Source organism: Panicum virgatum, chromosome 9N (assembly GCF_016808335.1).
Source record: "Panicum virgatum strain AP13 chromosome 9N, P.virgatum_v5, whole genome shotgun sequence".
Lineage (NCBI taxonomy): Eukaryota > Viridiplantae > Streptophyta > Magnoliopsida > Poales > Poaceae > Panicum > Panicum virgatum.
The window spans coordinates 61,753,117-61,763,946 of record NC_053153.1 but is presented as its reverse complement, the minus strand read 5'-3'; the positions used below and the strand labels follow the sequence as shown (position 1 = coordinate 61,763,946).

The 10,830-nt window shown below is 46.0% G+C and overlaps 1 long non-coding RNA gene and 1 pseudogene across 1 annotated transcript; one reads left to right on the top strand and one right to left on the bottom strand.

The window, feature by feature from the left end:
- Nucleotides 1-660: 660 nt before the first annotated feature.
- LOC120689222 lies at nt 661-2,026 on the bottom strand (annotated as a pseudogene).
- A 6,004-nt stretch (nt 2,027-8,030) lies between these two features.
- Nucleotides 8,031-9,607, top strand: LOC120687715. The gene is made up of 2 exons (XR_005680814.1): nt 8,031-8,477; nt 9,252-9,607. It is a non-coding gene; the product is annotated as an uncharacterized LOC120687715 (long non-coding RNA).
- The last annotated feature ends 1,223 nt before the right edge of the window (nt 9,608-10,830 follow it).

Sequence of the window (10,830 nt, the reverse complement as noted above, 5' to 3'; positions counted from 1 at the left end):
CAAATGGGGGATGAATGTTACTCTACTGATCGGATCAACGCTGTGTGCGAGCAACTCGCCGGATTCATTTTGAACGAGATCTTGGATTCTAGAGGCAAGTTCTACCACGACGGTCACATCCATAGAGGACTTCCATCGAGCTCCTGAGGGGACCAGTAGTTGGACTACAAACATGACTTGTACATTTGTAAATATTTCTAAACGTGATGCCTTGATGTTTGTATATTTGTAAATATATTAGTTTATCTAATTAGCTTAATTATATGCTCGCATTTCACTTTTAGTTAGTTTCAAATATTCTCTGAAAACGAACACGAACGACCAATGAACGTATAGTACTGTAAAGCTCAAGTGTGTTTAGCAATTATAAAAGAATAAACAATAATAAATATAACAAATAAAACTGAATTTGAGAAAAAAAGAAAAAAGGTCATTAGTACCGGTTGGAAAGACCAACCGGTACCAAAGAGGCTGCCACCTTGCGTCAGCGTGGCAGCCTCTTTGGTACCGGTTGGAATTTCCAACCGGTACCAATGGGTGCCTAAGGCACCGGGTTAAATACCCGGTGTTTTAGACTCAAGCCAATGATCTCGGTTGCGGAGCACCGGTTAGGAGACCGGTACATTAAGCCTTTCCCAACCAGTGCTAAAGGTCTGTTTTCTAGTAGTGCGTATTTCTTGATGTACGGGTCGGCCAGCTCTCCGGTGGGTAGCTGTCGATGCAGTCGGCCCAGGCACCCTTGTCGCGCATGTCGCCGGTCACCTCCCACACGCAGGTTGCACTTGAACCCCGACCCGAACCCCCCACGCCCCACCATGAGCACCCTGTCCCCGCTCTTGAGCCGCCCCTTGGCCTCCATGTACGAGAGCACGTACCACACGCTGCTCGCCGACGTGTTCCCCCACCGGTGCAGCATCATCCTGGACGGCTCCACGTCGCGCTCATCCAGCCCCATGCTCCGCTTCACCGCGTCGATCACCGCGACGCCGCCGGGGTGGAGGCAGAAGTGGTCGGCGACGGCCTTGAAGTTGATCGTGGCGTCAGCAGCGGCGGCGCCCCCGCGGCGCAGCAGTTTCCGGCGTGCCGCGACGGCGGCGAACCGCGCGAGCTCCGGGGCCGAGAGGACGCGAGGCGCGAGGCGCTTTATGTTGGCGGTGAACGCGCGGACGGCGACCTTGGGGTGGGACTTGCTGAGGCTGATCCCGACGCTGCCCTCGGCGTCCTCGCGGTGCACGATGGCCGAGTGCGCATCGTCGTCGGCGGCGACGGTGGTGCGCACCATGAGGCGCAGCTCCATCTTGGCGCGCCCGCGGAGCGCCGGGTCGCTGGCGAGCAGCGCCGCCGAGCCGCCGCAGCGGAACAGACAGTGGCCCAGCATCATGGACCTGTCCTGCCCCGTGTACCAGTTGGGCGCGATGCACTCCGCGGAGACCACCAGCGCCAGCGCCGGCCGCGGGGACCGCGCGCGCAGGGCATTCCGGGCGAGGTCCACGGCGACCAGCACGCCGGCGCACCCCATCCCGGAGAGGTTGTACGACGCGACGTCGTCGCGCATGCCGTACTCGCGCACGATCCGGGACGCCAGGGACGGCGCCGGGTGGAACGTGCTGACGTTCACGACCAGCACGTCGACGTCGCGGGGGCCGAGCCCCGTCCTGGCGAAGAGCTCCGCGACGGCGTCGTGGAAGAAGGCGTCCATCTCGTCGAGGCTGTCCTGGTGGGTGGGGCTGTCCTCGCGGCCGGTGACGAAGGTGCGCGGGGCGTAGGTGTGCTCGCCGAGCCCGGAGCGGAGGACGACGCGGAGGAGGAAGCGGCGCGCGGGGGCGCCGAGGCGCTTGCTGCGGTCCAGCACAGCGCGCATCGTCTCCGTGGGGAACTTGCGGTCATCCGGCGGTTTGTAGCAGACGTAGTCCAGGAGGTAGCACCGCGAGCACCGGCGATGTCGGGAGGCGGCCGCCATTGCCGAGTAGGCGGCCAACGCGACGAGGAGCACCAGGAGCAAAGCGATCAGCTCCATCAGGTGCTAGGAATCTAGCTAGGACTAGGATACGTTTCGGCGGCAGATGAAGTGTATAGTTATTATATCGCTGTAAAGATCCGAACAAATGTGTACTTATGGTTGTTGTTGATCAAATGGTTGGTAACGGTTAGTTCAATTCTTTAGAGTCCCAAAATTTAATTTTAACTTTTAAATTTCAAAATCTATAAACTTACCACAATATTTTGAGACCCTAAACAGTTTTAGTTTAAAAATATTTCAACTACAAAATTATAGATTATGTCGAGGGCTACTATTTTGATATAAAGTTTGTCTCCATTCAAGTTCATATGAAAAAGTTATGAATTATGTTTTGATATATAAATTTTGAATCGCCTTGTTTTGACCCATATGAGACTCAAAATCAAGTTTAGAGACCGGAATGACATGATTGACCAAATTTGAGGACGTAAATGTTTAATTTTTTAGTCTAGGGACTGGGATGACACAGTGGAACAAGTATATGGACCGGGATGACACAGATGGACAAGTTTGAGGACCTGAACGGTCGATTTGTGAGTTTAGAGACCGGGATGACACAGTGACACAAGTTTAGGGACCGGTAATGGACTTTACTCAATTCTTTTCATGTGGACATACTATTGGAGATCGAATCACCAGAAACCTAAATTTCAAGATCATTCCTTTTTTTAGAGCCCTAAATTAGAGTACACATTTTACTCAATTCTTTTCATGTGGACATACTATTGGAGATCGAATCACCAGAAACCTAAATTTCAAGATCATTCCTTTTTTTAGAGCCCTAAATTAGAGTACACATTGTAGTATCTGAACTTACACGTAGACGCACTCCACACACACCCACTCACACCACACGCAACACCCCCTACAAGCAAGCTAAGACTTACTACAACCTATCCTCCGAAGATACTTGCTCATGTGCCGAAGCACGGTCAGAAGAGGGCCAGCAGAGAACCTGTGTGGGAATAAATCCCGGTGCGACACCAGAGTTGTCCCCGATGGGGATCGAATCTGGGCGGGCACGCTCCACAACAGGAGCTGCTGCCATCGCGCTACGAGCGCGTTCGCTTCAAGATCATTCCTTTCATGTGTTGTGTTGTGCTAGTTTGATGTCATGGTCATCTGTCGTTTTTGTCCTATAAGCTTGATTTGTCATAATGTCATGGACACTAGTCTATCAACCGCAAGATCATCCCTTTCCCTGAAAAATGAACATTAAGCGAATTCAACAGTAAGCGAATGGAAAGATCAGCTGACCATTATGAATACCAGTGAAGAATTGTCACATTTATGTACAGCTTCTCCTCCACACACATGGAAAGCATTTCATCAAGTGCCTTATTACGACTGTGCAGATAAGATCCTGACATTGCGTACCACAGTCGTTAAGCTAAGAAGCTGCAATCCTTGAATCCTGTGCAGAACAAATCATCAGGCCATCTGCAAACACAGACAACGCAAATTTCTTCTATAACAGGAATGCATCGCACCTAGCAGCCTTAATACCAAGACGCGGCCGCTTGTTGCGCCGCCGCCACGCGCGGTCGAGGACGCCCTTGCAATAATCCCACCACCAGAGTTCCGGCCGCTATGGCGGCGCCGGCGACCCGGAACGGGATGCCAGTTGCCAGTGTGAGAGCAGAACCGAATGAAAGGACGAATACGCAAATATTTTGGGGGTTAGGTACTAAAACCATTAAACAAAATATATCACACATAAGTTTTTTTTAAAAATTGATAAAAACTTTATTTATCCAAGAGAGTCAATACAAAGTCCAATCACTTGCTTCACAAAATGATGCAAACATTTCTGTTTCCTCCCAAATAAAATTAAAGCGATCTTACCATACATGTTATAGTTCCTTTATTTATGAGTTTCAGCAACTTTGAACTTCTTAAGTTCTTATATGCGCATCAACTTCAGTATTTAGGTATATTTTATATATAACCTTGTCATATATCTTCAAGGCTAAAATTAGTTTGCAGCTTCATAACTTATCTTTTCAGCAGACTCAACTTCAATATTTTTGTGCATAAATCTCGCAGCAACATGCAGGATATTCAACCAGTTAAAAAGGTAAATAGAATGCTAGGACCCACTATATGGGAATGGGGTTATGCAAGCTTGGGTGAGACTGGTGGTTAGGTTGGGACACGTGCGTGATTGACTTTGTGTATCGAAACCTCCTGTTCACTGTAGAATAGGACTGGGGGAGTTCCATTCCTATAAATTTAGTTGGCACCGTTATCTAGTTTTCAGTCTTGGTAATTGTACATTAAAACTAGTCTAATAATTTTTTTGAGAGATATAATTATTTAAAATTCTTGAAAAATTAGGATTGATAGCTAATCATATTCTGATTCCACGGTTCTCTATTTCTATATTCTAACTCAATACTAATATATTAGTTGTATTGCTTTAGATGTGGATTGTTTGGAGGGTGTCTTCATGAGCCTTGATGGCGGCATAAAGGAGAAGGGAGCACGACGGGAGAAGTAGTGACGACCAGGTAGGGCACGAGGCATGGAGAAGGGGAGCAGCCAGAGGTGCAAGAGGACCCTGACAGGTGGGGCTCACCTATCAGTGGTAGGAGAGAGATGGAGATGGATCGAGCCGAAGCAGGCAATTGGGCTGAGTGTCGGGAGGGGGGAGGGGGGAGGGGGGAGTTGGGCTGTGTGTAGGAAGAGAAGGAAGAAGAGGAGAAGAGAAGACAAGACAAGAGAAGAGAGGGATGGACGGAGCCGGTTGGAAAGAAGAGAGGGAAAGGAAAAAGAGAGATATAGATCCGGTGTAACACATTTCTTTAGATGGGGTGTTACAACTGCGCTCCATCACGTCCCCAAGCCAAGTCCTGCCGGTTCGTGGCGCTGCCTAACATGGGCCATGTTTGGATAACAGTCACATCACAATTTCACTAAAAGACAAATGCCCGCATGCAGTACTAAATGAAGTCTATTTGCAAAACTTTTTTAGGAATGAGTGTAAATTTTCGAGACGAATCTAATGAGCCAAGTTTCATCATGATTGGCTACAGTGATGCTACAGTAACCGCGCCCAATCATCCTCTAAACGTGCGGTCAAAGGCCTCATTAGTTAGAGCAACTGCTACAGTACCATAGTTGTGGAGGTAATTTTATAATTAGACTTTATTTAATACTCCTAATTAATAGTCAAAGCGTCGTTTCTCTCTCATCAAAACAATTTCACGCCACAACCAAACATGGCCATGGCTTCGGTTCTGTTCATCATTACTGTGGTAAGGCATGGCGTCATTGTACTTGTGATACACCCTCCTCGGTCTATTGGGGGGAGCCTCCCGCTTCCTTAGCATGGCTGGTTTCCTCCTTGGAGGGCGAGAGTTTGGGCGCCCGCCGCCAATCCCATCAGTATGGGGCAGGGCCCACTAACCGCCGCGCTCCGCCTCACCCTACGCCTAGCGCCGGAGGGCAATCAAGTATGGCCTGTCTCGTCGGGTTGATGAAGGGGGTGCAGCCGACGTGAGTGCCAGTCGTGGTGTCATGATGATTCGGTTGACCGGAGATGCTCCTACCGATCCTCCGATCCATATGCGGCGTCCCTAGCCTGCTTGTCGGGCAAAGGGCACGCATGCACGTTTTGTCGGGCTGGCTCAATTAATGCTCCCTCAAACGCCTTCGAGGGGCCTGTGGGGTCGGATCTTGCTCGGGGTCAGCACAGATCTCACCGACTCATCTGCTCGGCATGGGTCGGGGGTGCGTCGCATGTCCTATTATTGACATGCCTAGCCCCTATGCTATCTGTCCCTCTGATGGGCCGGCCTAGGTCGTGCCCCTGTTGGCAAGCTTTGTCTGTCGGGGTCCGGCTAATCTCTATTTGAAGCCCATAAAGGTACATCTTTATAGTACCCGTGCTATTTAACCTCATCAGATAAAGATAGAGAAAAGATTGAGAGTACTCCCTCCGTCCTAAAAAAAACAAGTCATTCTAAAATTCAAATTTTATCCATAAAAACATGCCATTTTACCTTATTTAGTCTGTCCATGCGCATGTAAGAAGCAATTAGTGCCAAATATGGCTATAAATAATTAGTGCCAAATATGGCTATAAATAGAGGCAAGTAATGTCATTTTACCACTTTCTTAATCTGTCCTAAAATTTCTAAAGTGACTTGTTTTTTTGGATGGAAGGAGTATAATTTTTGGCGTCCATGGCGCCGTAAAAGTATGGATCTAGTAAGAGCATCGATGGATAAATAGTAATTTTGACACTGTTCATTAATTTAGTAGCTCAATTAATAAAGATGGACCCTATTATTTGCTCAGGCCCGCCACTAAGTAACGAGGGAGGAAAAAAAAAGAAAATCTCCCTGTGTTGCTCGATTAATCCCCAATATAAAATTGATTCGGTGGGCCGATTTTGTGTTACGGTACATTAGAGTGTTACCGTGTTACCAACTTTAATTATATCTAAAATTGTGCATCAAAAATTTATCAAAAAATATGAATGGATAGAGCACGTAAGCATCTACTATCATGCAAAATTTAAGGTTGAATAAAAATTTATGCAAGAAGAAACAAAAAAGAAAAACTTACACTTAAATAGTTGCCGGTTCAACTTTTTATCTCAGACTTGTAACCCGCTACTATTCATAGGCTGATTTGTCTTTTTTGTTTCTCATTGCACAAATTTTAATTGCATCTCAAAATTTGTATGATGGTAAATGCTTGCATGATCTATCTATTCATATTTGTTGTTGGAATTTTAGATATATAAATTTAAATATAATTAAAATTGATAACACTGTAACCCCTCACCTGCATAATTTTTTATTTTTAATATAATTTTTAATTGAAATTATATATTAATACTACAGATTTGAGAAATTATAAAACTAGGGCAAAATTGTGTACCCAGTAGACGAAATTTAAATTTCATCTAGCCAACAGACGAAATTAAGAAAAATCGTCTACCAAATCGATGAAATACAAATATTTCGTCTATCAAGAAGACAAAAAAAGATCTCCAGCGGACGAAATAAATTTAAAAATATAATTTTTAGCAATTTTTGACAACTATTCATGGTTTTGCATGGTGAAATCTAGATATTGTCTACCCACTAGACGAAATTTAGATATTGTCTACCGACTGGACGAAATTTAGTAAATAAACATTTTTACCATGATTTACATTGTGCTCTATATTTTAAATCTATTTTACAAAGTATATTTTAATATAAACTTCATTTCTTTTCTATTATAAATTGTGTAGGCATAATGTGAATTAGCAATGTACTGCAATTAGTACGTCAAATTAGGCAAGAGCCATAAATTCCCAGCTTTCATTAAGATAACGATTACAAAGCAACATGTCATTGCGTATGTACTACTAAAGTAAATGATGCGTGAGATCTTTCCCTGGAGGAATTAGTAGATTAGTCACAACAAAAGCCGTAGTAGTACAGACACAATGACCCGTTGCTTTGTAATCGTTATCTTAATGAAAACCGGGATTTTATGGCTCTTGCCTCATTTGGCATAGTAATTGCAGTACATTGATAGTTCCAATTATCCCTACACAGTTTATAATAGAAAAGAAATGGAGTTTGTATTAAAATATACTTTGTAAAATAGATCCAAAATATGGAGCACAATGTAAATCATGGTAAAAATGAAAATATCTAAATTTTGTCGTAGACAATAACTAGATTTCATCCGGTGAGGAGACAATATCTAGATTTCGTCATGCAAAACCATACACAGTTGACAAAAATTGCTAAAAGATGCATTTTTAAACTTATTTCATCTGCTAGATAGATGAAGTCTATTTTTGTCTTATTGATAGACGAAATATTTGTATTTCATCGACTTGGTTGAGGAAATGTACTTTTGATTTTTTTTGCTAGACTGGATAGACAATTGTGCTTTAGTTTTGTAATTTCTTAAATATACAGTATTAATACGTAATTTTGATTAAGAATTGTATTAAAAATAAAAAAATTCCTCACCCGCAGGTAACACTCGAGAATCGAGATGTTCTCGATTGATCCGGCCTAGTCCTTCAGGGAGCGAAGGAAGACTCCGGCAGTCCGGCTCGAGGCTGCCTCCGCCGCGCCCGACTCGTTCTTCTCCGGCAGTCCGGCTCTCCCCCGGTTCGTCTCTCTCTCTCTCTCTCTCTCTCTCTCTCTCTCTCTCTCTCTCTCTCTCTCTCTCTCTCTCTCTCTCTCTCTCTCTCTCTCTCTGCGTTGGGCGGACGGCGCGGCATCGAAGGTTTGCGTCAGGACACGCGGGGGCGAAACGGCGTCGGGGAGTCGAGCAGGCCGTATCCTCGGAGGCTCAGACCCGGCGTTGACAGGATCTAAGGCGGCGGCCACCCTCAGATCGGGCGTCCCGAGAATCAAGCCGGCGGTTCCTATCCCCTTCGGTCGGGCTATGGGAGAAACTACCGAAGCCTCTGCAACTGGCCTGGATTCATTCATCGGTAAGTTTCTAACCTTTCCACCCATCTAGCATAGGAAAATGCAATTGCAAAGAGGTACGGATCATGCGTGCTCCTTGGAAGGTACATATAAAGCACATAGTTTTGTCAAATGTTCAGCGCTGATAATAAGTCTTGCCATTTTATTGGCGTAAACTTGATATCTTCCGTTAGAATTTTACATGAAGATGCATTTTTTTTTTCATGTGAACTCTACCGACACTTTGCGTTTTCTCGTTGCACGCTTTACTTACCGATTTCTTATTCGTTACTGGTTCGCTTCTTGGAGGGTATGGAGTCGCGTTTTCTCGTTGCACGCTTTACTTACCGATTTCTTATTCGTTACTGGTTCGCTTCTTGGAGGGTATGGAGTCCACCCGAATAGAGCTGAGTTTCCAATTTGTTTTCCAAACATAGCCAAGTCAGGTTTCCTTGTCCGTTTCGTAAAAGCATTGGATTTTAGTCTTGCTTACTTTGTTATATACTCCCTCCGTCCCAAAATAAGTGCAATTCTATGACTAAACACGCAAACCAATACTACGTGTAAAATTACCAAAATACCCCTTGTTTTTTGTGAGGAGTGGATGAGATGTTAGTTGTCTTTTGTGAGAATATTCTAGAAATTATCTTGTCTTTTGTGGTAAGTGAGTCAAAGTTTACATTCTTTGTAGGACAAAGTTTGAATTCTAGAATTACATTTAATTTGGGACGGAGGGAGTATAAATCAGCTCAAGCGTACCTATAAGCACATAACACGAAATATTTGCTATATGGCAGGAACTTATACGAGTCCCAGCTGGTCAGGCCTCCCGACTGATATCCTCCTCAGCATCCTGCAGTGCCTTGAGCTCCCACAAGCAATTGTTTTTGCCTTAGTCTGCAAGTCATGGCGCTCAGCAGCAACTGTTGCTGGCATCCCACATTCTGGCACACCATGGCTCATGTCTTGGCGGGACCTCCTTGAAGAAAGGAAAGACCAGGTTAAGGGCAGCTCAGCCGTGACCTGCAAGTTCCGCCATCTCCTTGACGTTGACAAGGTTTATGATGGCCATGTTTGTTTTAGATTCCTGCATCTTCTGCTACTCAAACTAGCTCGAAAAGCTACAATCTGCCCCAAACAGCTTTGCTTTTCCCACCGGCGACGGAATCCAAAAGCTATTTTTTGCCTAGGTTCGAAAAGCTCCGCGAGAGGAGCTTCCCGAGCTTTTGCGCTCCAGGGTTACAAACCTCCCCACGAAATTTCCATATAATTACCCGACTCTGCCACCGGTATATATAGCGAAAATCTTCTGTTCCGCCTCCTCCCCCAACCTCCCAAGCGCTCCTTGCGCCGCCCTCTCGCGAGTCGCGAGAGCTCCTCTCTCGCGCCCCCCTCCCGAGCACCCGTAGCACCCCGCTCGTCGGTCCCCTCCGTCGCCGTCGGACCACGCTCGTCGGTCCCCTCCGTCGCCGTCGGACCACGCTCGTCGGTCCCCTTCGTCGCCAGTCCCCTCCATCGCCGGTCGGACTACCCAGCTCCCATCCGTCGCCCGTTGGTCCCGGCTGCAGATCCCTTCGGCGCCCTTGCCCTGCCCCCCCCTCCCGCAGTAGCAGATCCAGCCAACGCCCTGCCCCTGCTCGCCCCTCCGCGGCCGGAGGACGTGCCCCCTGGAAATGGCAGCGGCCGGCGGCCCTGCACTCGCGCCCACGGTAAGCACCTGCTTCTTTCCCACAGTAGTTAGTAGTTCTAGAGATTCGAAACACGCAGGAGCTTGTTTCGGTAATCGAGGATGCAGAATACATGCCAGAGGTTGATTCAGAAGAAGAAGAAGAAGAAGAAGAAGAAGAAGAAGAAGAAGAAGTGCATAACAGTGGTCCATCATCAGATGACGTTGATATGTGTGCATTTCGTGATTTCATTGCGAACTCCTTGATCGCAGATAGAGGGTAGACAAGTTGTGATGGTGCACAACTCATTTTGTATGTAAATAGTAGCCCTTTGGTATTTTGTATGGCTTGAAAAATGTTAGTCATGCTTCGGATGTGCTTTTGTGTAAGCTCAATGAAATAATTGAAATAGTATGATTTAATAGGCCATATTAAATATTAAGCTATCAAAAAATAATACAAAATATTTATTAACCAAGATGTTCAAACGAATCATTACAGTTCACAAGTAATCAGGTATTCGTTATACCATAGGGTATTTTAGACTTTCCACTCAACTTAGCAGTCAACCATCCAAAAGCTAGGTTGCCAAACAAGCCAGCTTATCAGACCAACAGATTCTCAGACCAGCAGCTTTTCGGACGAGCATGTGAGCTTCTCAGACCAGCAGCTTTTGGAAAAGCTACAGTTACCCCAAACAGGGCCGATG